The 13,324-nt window shown below is 44.0% G+C and overlaps 1 non-coding gene across 50 annotated transcripts; it reads right to left on the bottom strand.

Annotated features, from left to right (window-relative positions):
* Positions 1 to 328: 328 nt before the first annotated feature.
* LOC127007749 (uncharacterized) lies at positions 329 to 3,211 on the bottom strand. 50 transcript variants are annotated; one of them, XR_007760512.1, is made up of 6 exons: positions 2,900 to 3,211; positions 2,675 to 2,740; positions 2,357 to 2,515; positions 1,721 to 1,879; positions 1,403 to 1,561; positions 329 to 1,243 (listed from the first exon to the last, which is right to left on the bottom strand). It is a non-coding gene; the product is annotated as an uncharacterized LOC127007749 (transcript). The 50 variants fall into 50 exon arrangements; XR_007760519.1 differs by lacking the exon at positions 1,721 to 1,879 and adding an exon at positions 2,039 to 2,104 and having other exon boundaries at positions 2,423 to 2,515; XR_007760589.1 differs by lacking the exon at positions 2,675 to 2,740 and adding an exon at positions 2,741 to 2,833 and having other exon boundaries at positions 2,357 to 2,422; positions 2,993 to 3,211.
* Between the last annotated feature and the right edge of the window lie 10,113 nt (positions 3,212 to 13,324).

Below are 13,324 nucleotides of genomic sequence, written 5' to 3'. Positions count from 1 at the left end.
AACGGACCCCTGAGCTTCGCATCCTCCTTAAGACACACACACACACACACACACACACACACACACACCAGACTTGACATCAGAATTCCTTGCCGTCTTGTGTGTGTGTGTGTGTGTGTGTGTGTGTGTGTGTGTGTGTGCTTTCTTTTCGCTCGACTCTCTCTGTTCTACCAAAACAGATCCTGCGGCGGAGGAAGACCCCAGAGGATTTTTCTCCCTGCCGGTCGGTGTTCCGGAGGCCATTCTGTTTTCAATCCCTGAGCTGACGAAAGCGGTTTTTACAAAACCGTAATTCTTTTTAATTTCATAACCTCACAGTCAACAATTATGACGCTCTTCGCAGTGTGCACGCTCTTCTTGTTCCTGGGAAATCTGAGCGGCAGCAGCCTGCCGCTGGCCGGCGGAGCGAACTCCGCGGGGTTCCCGAACGACAGGGCGGCCTCCGGTACCGTGGAGAAGGCCGTTATGAACCCTTGCCATAAAGTTGACGAGAGGGGACTCAACGATTTACCTAATATGTCTGCTCTAAAGAGCATGGACAGTGGCACAAATGACACCATCAAGACCGTCGAAAGGAAAGTCTTTAATAATACAGATGAAACGGGGCATGTAACCGGAAACAAGACAGTCGTTGAAAAGACTAGAGAAACTGACGTAAGGCCCAACGGAAATGTATCAAAGACTACGGAAACACAGGTTGTTATTGATGAGGAAGGTAAAGAAAGCGGCGAAAAATCTGTCACAGAGAGGGAAACTCTGACGGAAACCACTCCAAACAACGAGTCCCTAACACAGACGGTGAATGTGAAAAAGGTCACTGACGAAGTTGTTATAAAGAAGGAAGCAACAGTACAGCCTCTTACCAATGCGACTGAAGAAAAGCCGAAGGACGATAAAGCCGCAACTCTTCTTTTTCCAAAGGTAGGGGCGGATGACCAAAGTAAAAACAAAACAGAAACTGTATTTAGTGCTTCAGGAAAGAGCGACGAACCTCATAAAGTAGAACGAACAGAAAAAACAGTGGAGATTCTGCCAGGCAATAAAACGAATGATGTTTTCGTTACAGAGAAAGAAGAAAAACTACCTTCACAGGAAACCATCAAGGAGATATTTGTGGAGAGTAAGAATTTTACAGAAAAGGGCAATGGATCTCTGAAAGTAGAACGAACAGAGGTAACAAAGGAGATTCTGCCAGGCAATAAAACGAATGAAACTTTAGTAACAGAGAAAGAAGAAAGACTACCTTCACAGAAAAGCATTACGATGACATTTGTGGTGGGGAGGAACGCTACAGAAAAAAGCGATGGACCTCATAAAGTAGAACGAACAGAGAAAACAAAGGAGATTCTGCCAGGCAATAAAACGAATGAAGCTTTAGTAACAGAGAAAGAAGAAAGACTACCTTCACAGAAAAGCATTACGATGACATTTGTGGAGGGGAGGAACGCAACAGAAAAGAGCGATGGACCTCATAAAGTAGAACGAACAGAGAAAACAAAGGAGATTCTGCCCGGCAATAAAACGAATGAAACTTTAGTAACAGAGAAAGAAGAAAGACTACCTTCACAGAAAAGCATTACTATGACATTTGTGGAGGGGAGGAACGCAACAGAAAAGAGCGATGAACCTCATAAAGTAGAACGAACAGAGAAAACAAAGGAGATTCTGCCCGGCAATAAAACGAATGAAACTTTAGTAACAGAGAAAGAAGACAAAATACCTTCACAGGAAACCATTAAGGAGACTTCTGTGGAGACTAAGAATGTTACAGAAAATGGTGATGGACCTCTGATAACAGAACGAACAGAGATAACAAAGGAGATTCTGCCCGGCAATAAAACGAATGAAGTTGAAGTAACAGAAAAAGAAGAAAAACTTCCTTCACAGGAAACCATTAAGGAGACTTCTGTGGAGACTAAGAATGTTACAGAAAATGTCGATGGACCTCTGATAACAGAACGAACAGAGATAACAAAGGAGATTCTGCCCGGCAATAAAACGAATGAAGTTGTAATAACAGAGAAAGAAGAAAAACTACCTTCACAGGAAACCATTAAGGAGACTTCTCTCGAGACTAAGAATGTTACAGAAAATGTCGATGGACCTCTGATAACAGAACGAACAGAGATAACAAAGGAGATTCTGCCCGTCAATAAAACGAATGAAGTTGAAGTAACAGAAAAAGAAGAAAAACTTCCTTCACAGGAAACCATTAAGGAGACTTCTGTGGAGACTAAGAATGTTACAGAAAATGTCGATGGACCTCTGATAACAGAACGTACAGAGATAACAAAGGAGATTATGCCCGGCAATAAAACGAATGAAGTTGAAGTAACAGAAAAAGAAGAAAAACTACCTTCACAGGAAACCATTAAGGAGACTTCTGTGGAGACTAAGAATGTTACAGAAAATGGCGATGGACCTCTGATAACAGAACGAACAGAGATAACAAAGGAGATTCTGCCAGGCAATAAAACGAATGAAGTTGTAGTAACAGAAAAAGAAGAAAAACTTCCTTCACGGGAAACCATTAAGGGGACTTCTGTGGAGACTAAGAATGTTACAAAAAATGGCGATGGACCTCTGATAACAGAACGAACAGAGATAACAAAGGAGATTCTGCCCGGCAATAAAACGAATGAAGTTAAAGTAACAGAAAAAGAAGAAAAACTACCTTCACAGGAAACCATTAAGGAGACTTCTCTCGAGACTAAGAATGTTACAGAAAATGTCGATGGACCTCTGATAACAGAACGAACAGAGATAACAAAGGAGATTCTGCCCGGCAATAAAACGAATGAAGTTAAAGTAACAGAAAAAGAAGAAAAACTACCTTCACAGGAAACCAATAAGGAGACTTCTGTGGAGACTAAGAATGTTACAGAAAATGGCGATGGACCTCTGATAACAGAACGAACAGAGATAACAAAGGAGATTCTGCCCGGCAATAAAACGAATGAAGTTGAAGTAACAGAAAAAGAAGAAAAACTACCTTCACAGGAAACCATTAAGGAGACTTCTGTGGAGACTAAGAATGTTACAGAAAATGGCGATAGACCTCTGATAACAGAACGAACAGAGATAACAAAGGAGATTCTGCCCGGCAATAAAACGAATGAAGTTGTAATAACAGAGAAAGAAGAAAAACTTCCTTCACAGGAAACCATTAAGGAGACTTCTCTCGAGACTAAGAATGTAACAGAAAATGGCGATGGACCTCTGAGAGTAGAACGAACAGAGATAACAAAGGAGATTCTGCCAGCCAATGAAACGAATGAAATCATAGTAACAGAGAAAGAAGAAAAACTACCTTCCCGGGAAACTGCTGTGACGCCACCGAAGGTTGTTAAAAAGATTAGGAGAAGGAAAGCTTGTAGGTGTAACTCGTTGTGGACCCTTTCGGTGGTAACAGAAAAATTAGTTGAAAGAATTGCTGCTGTTGTATTGAAGGAAATGACAACAGAGTAGTGATAATGTGTTACTGTTTCTCTTATCAATTTCTTTGAAAAAAATCAAAATCAAAATAAATATTGAAGAAGTTGGGAGACCGTGAGCCATTCAAATATGTCACTTATGAACACGGTGAGTGCGGCCCCGGTTTAGATTCGAGAGAGTTATGTTTCTTTTTAAGACTGTACACACACAATGCCGGTTTGTCTCCGGCTCTGAGTATTACAGCATTTAGTGGCATCCTTAGTTAACGGTTTACCAGTTTACCTTCCGCAGGTTTCCCCAGTGAGCACTGAGGCCACGCGCAGCTATTGCGGAGACCCAAACTTTACCTCTTACCTATGTAGTTACCGCAGCACCCAGATTCAAGGAGCCGTTATTTAAGGCAACATGTATAAAATTTCAGCCATGCACGTACTATTCCCGCCTAGTTAGTGCCACATCAAGTGTCAAAGAGCCATTTTTTAAGGTAAGATATACATGATGCTAGTCTGTCTATTTCCACGTATTAATCCAGACCCGGGTAACGTCGCATCCGGTGTCAAATAGCCATTTTCTAATACAATATATATATATATATATATATATATATATATATATATATATATATATATATATATATATATATATATATATATATATATATATATATATATATATATATATATATATATATATATATATATACATAATGTCAGTCTATTTCCATGTATTAATCCGGACCCAGCTAATGCCGCATCCAATTTCAAAGAGCCATTTTTTCAAAGATAATATACAAGTAATTCCAGTCTGTCTCCATGTACTAAACCACACTCAGTTAATTTCTGCACCTGCATTACGCTTAGGAGAGCCAGATTTTAAAGGAAGACCTGCATACATAACGTTGGTCTCCCTCAGTTCAGTAAACCACCACAAATGTAAAACAAGTAAACGGGCATCGTATTGTTCCACGCCCAGTTAACGTCGTCTCCAGTTGCAAAGAGTCACCCACGTGCTGGGTGAGCTGCACGTGGACTGTCCGGGCCGGAAGGCGGGAGAATGAAGGAGGAAAATAAAGTTAGCACAATGATGAGAGAACAAAAAAGGAAGGTAAACTGAGGCAACCTGGATGTCACACTGGCCCTGTGTCCCACAGTAATGGGCTCTCTCCCACCACAAACTCAAGGGTCGCTACTCTCAGACGCTTCTACCTCTCAGATCAACTGTTTCCAAAGACAAAAAAGGAGAATAGCCGGGTTTTAAAGAGTGTTTGTTTGGGTTCATGGTACGGAAGAGTCAAACTACCAGAGGGAACTACCCCTGGAAATGCCCAAAACTCCAACGAAAGCCTTGTCAAATCCATTTACACTTCGCTTGGCTCTTCTGATAACAACGTGGCGCCTGTGATGGAGTGGCCAATCTCTCCTATTCTATGGCTCCGCAGCACGCGGCCAAACTTTCCCTATCCTTGGCACTGGGTGAGATCCTGGCTCCTGCTAAAGGCGGCGTCACACAGGGCAGGTTTCTCCCAACATGTTGCTTGTTTTCGTTGGTGATATCACCAAACAACAATGTTGTGCATCACACAGCATTGACCCTGAACTGTTGTGTTGACGCCGCGCTCCAACAACAACAAACGCCGCGCCAGCATCTCTCCAGCCAGTTTACCATAAATCGGAAGGATATTGAGCTAGGTTTTAGAAGATTGTGCTGCTGCATTGTACATAATGAAGCATGAGCTACGACTGCAGAAGCGTCAGAAGAGGCAGTGTTCTCCATCTCAACAGTTTGTTTACCTCGCGCCAGGCACAGACTCCGCCCAGCATACCATCACAGTCAGATGAGTGTTATAAATGACTTTACACAGTGGAAAAATAAATCACAAACACATACTTGCACATGTACGTCGGTTTTTGGAGTTTTACAGTTGACAATTTGAGTAAATATGTACGATGATTGATTTTCAATTTACATTTACAGCTAATAGCACGAATGTCATTTGACCCCGATTTCTCACAACCAACCAACCAACCAACCGTTGTCCCTCTTTCCCGATCCGCCAAATCTTGTTGGTGGTTGTTCATTTTGCCCAACCGCCAACAAAAACGAGCAACATGTTGGGAGAAATTTGCCCAGTGTGACGCCGCCTTAATAAGTCTCTCTCTCTCTCTCTCTCTCTTCCTGGGGTGTGATGCGGAGTGACTTATAGGAGGGAAATATATGATTATGGCCGGACGATGACAATGCGACGGAGATAATGAAAGCAGGGAAGAAAGAGCGAGGGAAGGGAAATTTTGCAATACTCATGATTATTAAAGTGGAGAGAGAGAGAGAGAGAGAGAGAGAGAGAGAGAGAGAGAGAGAGAGAGAGAGAGAGAGAGAGAGAGAGAGAGAGAGAGAGAGAGAGAGAGAGAGAGAGAGAGAGAGAGAAGGGGGGGGGGGAGTGGAAGGCGCGGATTAACACACCCTCATACATATTCACACCTTCACACCTCCCCTTTCCCCTCAGAGCCACACACCCACCTCCTCGGCGGCCCGGACCTCCACCTCAACACGGGCTCCACCATCAACCTGACCTGCCTCGTGGAGTACAGCCCAGAGCCTCCTGAGTTCATCTACTGGAGCCACAACGCCAAGGTAGAATGCTATCGTCAACCTACCCTAATACCGTGTTCTTCCATACTACCTTGCTCTTCACCTTCCTCCTTCCCCTAGGGCCGAGCATTTAAAACTGACAAAATGGTATAGTCACCCTTCCCCACTGCCACTTACCGCTCTTCCTCCTCTCAGCGATCGTCAAAACACCAAGATAAAAGTATATAGTCACCCATCCCCTCCACCTCCTGCTTCCATTTTGTCCAGCTTTTCCTCGTCTCTTCCTTCCAAAAGTAGTCAAAACACTGTGATAAAATGCTAAGGTCACCCTCCCCCACTGCCGCTTGCTTCCATATTACTTTTTACCACTCCTTCCACTATGTCACATCAGCCAGGTAGAATGTGCTGTCACCCTCCCAATCCTTCACTATTTTTTTTTTATTATTATGCTACTTGATCTCTCCCACTCCTCTATTTCACTTTGCATGTGTTTTTTTTAGTTTCCTTCTTTATTTCATCGTTTGTTTTACTTTATTACTCTTTCCTTCCCTTTGCTTTACTATCCTTTCACATCCTTCGCTCAAATTTCCAGTCCCCTTCCTTTTTTTTTAATAATTTCATTTATCTCTACGTTTCTCCTTACAGGGTTTAGTTTACTCTAGTGTACTTTTTCTCTCCAGTCTATTATTTTATTTCGTCTATTTCTACTTATTTTTTCCTTTACGACTCATTCATCCAATCACTTTTTTTTCTATTCCCCGATCCATTGCCTCTATCCATTTCATCCATCATCTTTCTCTTCGTTGGGTTTAGTTTATTTCACTTGGTTCCTCCTCGTTTCTCTTCCCTTCATTGTACTTCCACACCACTCCTCTCCCTACCATTATCTCTCCTCCTCTCCATTATATTAAAGTCACCCTCACTGGTCCGTGCTCTCCTCTGTCCGTTTGTTATATCCTAATCATAGTTTTCCTCAGCTGGGTCAGTTTTACTTTAATCGTGTTCCTTCCTGCTTCATTGGGTTCATGTGGTTTTAGTGCAGCCTGATTTCTTTTCGATCCAGATGTGGGGTAAGGTTGCCGTTTTTATCCAGGGTTGTCCTGGAGCGCGATCGAAACCTCTATCGCTAACAAGTGCACTAGCTCTTCCGTGGACCCAAAAATAGGCTTTTCGTACCTCAAAGCCGTCAAACTCGAAAACTAAGAAAATATAAACTGCTGAGGAGAAAGATAAACAACAACAACAAGGAAAAAAAAACACGATATAATAAGAACTAAAAAAAGAAAGGATTAAAAAAAACAGTAATAATGAAAACACAGGAAAGATGATTAGCACAATAACGCGATAAGGAAAAAAAAATCTTGAAATTGAAAGTGGTGAAAAATCAAAACAGGTAGTACAAAAAAATATATATAAATGCTGGAATTAAAAAAAGAAGTCAACCTTGCAATTTTATGAAGCATTATTTTGACTGGCGTAAAATTATGGCGCCGTAAGTAGTGGTCATATGGCGCACCATTATTCTGATTCTCCTCCTCCTCCTCCTGGTGACAGGTGCCACTGGCCAGGCCTCGAAAGGGTCGCAGATTTGGGTTAGACGTTTCGGAAAGTGGGAACGAATTGCTGGTTCCTCTCCTCCCTTGCCAGCTCTGCTCTGTGTGACTACGCCGGCCCCGTGCTATGGGACAAAACTTCGAGGACAATAGCTGAAAAGCGCCGGGTTGTGAAAGTCTCTCTCGTGACCGAGGCTCAGGACAAGCGATTGGTCTTTGAGGCGTTTTCAAGACCCTGTGGGAGCGAACTCCCAGTGTTGGAGGCATCTAACACAGCAGTATCTAATTTCCATGCACAATTTTTATACAATTCAATTTATGGTCACAATTTAAAGTATTTCGAAAGCGCTTTTAATATTTGCCCAAACTGTTAACTCGCTTAAAATTCTAACAATGCCTTCGAACCTTAAGTGTGATGTCTGTCCCGGACGTTTTGCAGCTCAGTTCTTCCAGCTGAGTAAAACTTGCCGCCTCTGCGTTCAAAGATTACATCTACAGAAGGCTGTGACTGAATGGAAAGTCAAGCACAATGATCTTGAAAAGAAATTTGTAGCCCTTCAGGAATTTGTTTTAACAAATGTGGCAGTGACTCCACTATCGATGGTGGAGAGGCCCTCCACTGAGACTGTGCCCTCTCCAGACGACCCTCCTGCTTCACGGGAGGACGTGTTACATAAGAACATAAAAACATAAGAACGCAGGAGTCTGCAGGAGGCCGGTAGGCCTGTACGAGGCAGCTCCTTTGACCCTAAGCTCCCGTGTATCTAACCCCACCTAATATCGCTGTCCATGAATTTATCTAGTCTATTTTTGAATGTGACAATTGTATTGGCACTCACCACATGACTGCTAAGCCTATTCCACTCATCCACCACCCTGTTAGTAAACCAATTTTTGCCTATGTCCCTGTTGAATCTGAATTTATCCAGTCTAAACCCGTTACTTCGTGTCCTACCCGGTTCTCTTACCAACAAAACCTTATGAATGTCTCCCTTATTAAAGCCCTTCATCCATTTATAAACCTCGATCATGTCTCCACGCACCCTTTGCCTTTCTAGAGAATGCAAGTTTAACTGTTTGAGTCTTTCCTCGTATGGCAAGTTTCTCAACCCCTGAATCATCTTAGTCATCCTCCTCTGCACCGATTCTAGCATTTTTATATCCATTCTATAGTAGGGTGACCAGAACTGAACCGCATAGTCAAGATGAGGTCTAACTAATGCTAAATATAGTTTGAGGAAGACTTCGGGGCTTCTGTTGCTTACGCTCCTTGAAATAAATCCCAGTACCCTATTTGCTCGATTTCTAGCTTGAATGCATTGTGCCCTTGGACGGAGATCAGAGCTCACTAAGACCCCTAAATCCCTCTCGCACCCAGACCTACTTATGAGAGTGTCATTTAAGCAATAGTTATGTGAGGGGTTGTTCCTACCTACACTCAGAATACTGCACTTCCCTACATTGAACTTCATCTGCCATTTATCCGCCCAGTCATATAATCTGTTGAGTTCACCTTGGAGAATACTAGCGTCCTGATCCGACTCAATTACTCTACCGATCTTGGTATCATCTGCAAATTTACTAACATCACTACTAATTCCTGTGTCTAAGTCATTGATATAAATAATAAACAAAAGTGGACCTAATACCGAACCTTGTGGGACCCCACTCGTAACACATCCCCAGTCAGATCTTTTACCATTGATTTGCACTCTTTGCTTCCTATTGCTAAGCCACGCCTTGACCCAGTTCAAAACTTTACCCTCTACTCCGTGAGCCTGTAATTTAAGCAACAGTCGTTGGTGAGGAACTTTGTCAAACGCTTTACTAAAATCAAGATAGATTACATCATAATTTTCATCTCTGTCAACCGCCTCAAATACTTTATTGTAGAAGGACAAGAGATTGGTGAGGCATGACCTACCTTTTGTGAACCCATGCTGCGAGTCGTGAATTAAGCTATGTTTCTCTAAATGCTCCCGAATGTTCCTGGCTATTATGGACTCCAGCATCTTCCCTATAACCGATGTTAAGCTAATTGGGCGATAGTTTGAAGCAACTGACCTGTCCCCCTTTTTTAAAAATCGGCGTCACATTAGCTACTTTCCATAGGCTCGGCACATAGCCAGTATTTACCGACATCTTAAAGATGTCGGTTAGTGGGTCACTGATTATATCACCTAACTCCTTTAATACCACAGGAAATATCCCGTCAGGACCTGGCGACTTGTTCTTCTTAAGCTTATCTATCTCATCCTGAACTACTTGCCTGGTAATGATTATATCCCTCAATTTATCGCCATCCCCGCCCTCGTACACCTGAACTCTTTCCGGTATAGTCGTTCGATCCTCCTGTGTGAATACTGAAAGGAAGTAGTCGTTCAACAATGTGCTCATATTTTCGTCATTTTCTACTAGCTCCCCTGTGTTTGTTTTCAGCGGTCCAATTTTCTCCCGTGTTTTTGTTCTATACATCTGAAAGAAGCCCTTAGGATTACTTTTCGCCTCATTTGCTACTTTGATCTCATAGTTCTTTTTTGCTATCCTGGTGTTTTTCTTAACTAATCTAGATAGTTCGACGTACCGGCCCCTGAGATGTGTTTCTTCATTCTTTATTTTCTGATAAATTCCCTTCTTTAACCCAATCTCGTGTTTTAGTCCACGAGTCATCCACTTAGGATCATTGTTTTCTTTGCTAAGTGTTCGCTGTGGTATATGCTGTTCTTGCCCCTCTACTATTACTCTAACTAAATTATTGTAAGACATTTCTACCTGGTTCTCCTGGCTCTCCAATCCGCAGTTCTGGCCCTCATGAATCCCTAAATTATCCCAGTTTACCCCTTCAAGATGTCTTCGAAGACCCTCGTAGTTTGCTCTTCTAAAATCTGGCACTAACACTGGGTTTGGTTCGCGGGTTACCGCCCAGTCTAAGCTAAAACGAACCGTTCTGTGATCACTATTTCCTAACTCTCCGCCCACCTCCAACTCACGTAGCAAGTTCCCATTATTGGTTAGGACTAAGTCTAATATGTTATCTCCTCTGGTAGGCTCAGTAACTACCTGCTTAAGGAAATTATCTTGTATAACTTCAAGAAAGTCCTCGGCTTCCAGGTCACCCACTAGATCTTCCCAGTCTATATTCCTATAATTAAAGTCCCCCATTACGCAGACATTTCTACTCATACTCGCCCTGCCAATCTCCTGTAGTAATATACTCGTGTCCTACCTGTTAAGGTTGGGTGGCCTGTATATAACTCCTAGAGTTAGTTTTTCTTTCCCTTTGTAAACGTCCACCCAAACTGATTCTGAATCCATGTTAGTTTTGACTGAGTTGTTAACTAAACATTTAAGTGAGTCTTTAACATATAGCGCAACTCCACCTCCCTTTCTGCCCCTTCTGTCTTTGTGAAACATCTGATAACCCATTATTTCAAATTCTGATCTAAAATTTCTATTAGCAGTGTCTATCCATGTCTCAGTGATCGCTATTATGTCAAAATTTTCTGAACAAGCTTCACCCCTTAGTAAGTCTATCTTGTTTCTGAGGCTTCTGCTGTTAGTATAGAAGATTCTTAGCCCGTCCTCTGTTACTCCTCTAGAATTACTTCTAAGCTGCCTGGTTATATTATGAGCTAGATGTCCTCCCATTACTCCTCCCATTGCTCCCATTACTCTTCCCCCTCGCCTATACTAAAAATCCCTCAGGGTACCAAGTGCTCGCTCAAGGGAGTCTGAGAGAGCCTCAACACCCTTGAACGTCAAGTGTATCCCGTCACGGGCGTAGAGGGCGTCGTTGCCAAAGAAGAGGTCCCAATTGTCGACGAACAGCCACCCATTGCGCTCGCAGTGCTCAGCAAGTCTGCTGTTCACTGCTATCGCCCTGGACAGCCATCCATCGCCAACGCCCTCCTTGGCAGGACGCCACACACTACTGGCGACCCACCAGCGTCACGTATCCTGCCTAACAATTCTCTAAAACGCCTGAGAAGGTCCTCGCTTGGCACACGAGAAACGTCGTTTCCGCCACAGCTGAGAAAGACAATGGGGTTCGATCCTCGCTTGCCATACACGCCTCAATCCTGTCTGATATATGGCCCACCCCTGCCCCTGGGAAACACACCCTCGTCCTGTTCTTATCCTTGGAGCAAAATACTTGTCAACATAACGAACCTGACTATCACCAACAACAAGAACCCGACGGTCGGAAGGGGCCAAGAGGGTGGGTGAAGGGGAGGGAGAGCAGGAAGGAGGGAGGGACCTGCTGTGAAGAACGAGGAGAAATTGTGGAAGAGGTGGAAGGTGGAAAGGGGAGGAGGAGGAAGAGGAAGAAGGAGAAAGGGAGGGTGAGGTGGTGGAGGGAGGAACGGACGAGGAGGAGGAGGAAGAGGGGAAAGGGAAGGTAAGGGACAGGTGTTGGAGGGAGGGACGAGCGAGGAGGCGGAGGACAAGGAGGAGAAAGAGGAGAGGAGGAGGAGGAGGAGGAGAGTGGGCAGGGAAGAGGGAGGGGGGACGGAAGAGGAAGGCGAGGTGGAGGCGGAGGAGGAGGAGGAGGGGAGGAGGAGGAGGAGGAGGAGGAGGAGGAGGAGGAAGGAGGAGTAGGTGAAAGGGAGAGTGAGGTGGGGAGGGAGGGACGGACGAGGAGAGGAGGAGGAAGAGGGAAGGGGAAGGTGAAGGACAGGTGTGGTGGGAGGGACGAGCGAAGAGGCGGAGGACAAGGAGGAGAAAGAGGGTGAGGAGGAGGAGGAGGAGAGTGGGCAGGGAGAGGGAGAGGGGGACGGAAGAGGAAGGCGAGGAGGAGGAGGAGGAGGAGGAGGAGGAAGAAGAGGAGAAGGAGGGTGGGAAGCAGGGAGATCGGAGATGGTCGAGGAGGAGGAGGAGGATGGGAGGGGCTGCTGTGTGGGTGAAGACAATACTAGAGGGGAGGAGGACGAGGAAGAAGAGGAAGAGGAAGGGGAGGAGGAGGAGGCGGGGCTTGTTGCTGCTGCACTAACCAGTAAGTGTACCTGGGCGGCGAGAGTCGTAACCCTATTCTCTAAATCTATGATCCTCTGATCATCCTTCTGAGTCTTAACGCAGAACCTACAAACGTCCTTGGAAAGAAAGTACTGCTTGGCCATGCGAGGGCCACACCCAGAACAACGCTTGAGGGACGTCATGGTGAAGATATGGGCGAGGCAAGACGGAAACAATTAGGCGCGTTAAGACGATAACAAAGTACGCAGCTGCGGTGAGGTCGTCAGGTCAAAAATGTGTATCTAGGAAAACAAACCAACAGCTGCTGTGAGGTCGCAGTCAGGTCAATTCCCCGGGGAAAAGGGTGTGTCTCGGGTAAAAAGGCGCGGTTATTTCTACCCACCAAGACAAAACATAGGCCAATATTAATATACTGAGAAATCACTTATGTAAAGAAGATAATAACTGTGTTCACTAGGTTTGCGCGGAAAGTGGATTATATAGTGTTTTGTGTGGACTTAGAAATTAACGTAGCTTGGCGCGCCTGATTCACGTAGTCCTATTATCACAGCACAGTAAAGTATCCTAATAATAGAAGGAGAAGAAAACACAAAAGCAATATAAAAAACACAAAAGCAATATAAAACCGTGTAGCACAGGGTTGGCGTGAAAGAATGTTGAATTTAGTGTAGATGTGGGAAGCTTAATACACTAGGAGTAACTGTGGATCACTATCTAACTAAGTAAATACGAAATCAGAACACTTAGCGGTCTGTAGTAGAAGGCAGGGTAAT

This window comes from Eriocheir sinensis, chromosome 4 (assembly GCF_024679095.1).
Source record: "Eriocheir sinensis breed Jianghai 21 chromosome 4, ASM2467909v1, whole genome shotgun sequence".
In the NCBI taxonomy this organism is placed as follows: Eukaryota; Metazoa; Arthropoda; class Malacostraca; order Decapoda; family Varunidae; genus Eriocheir; species Eriocheir sinensis.
The sequence above is the reverse complement of the archived record's forward strand: the minus strand, read 5'-3'. Positions and strand labels throughout refer to the sequence as shown.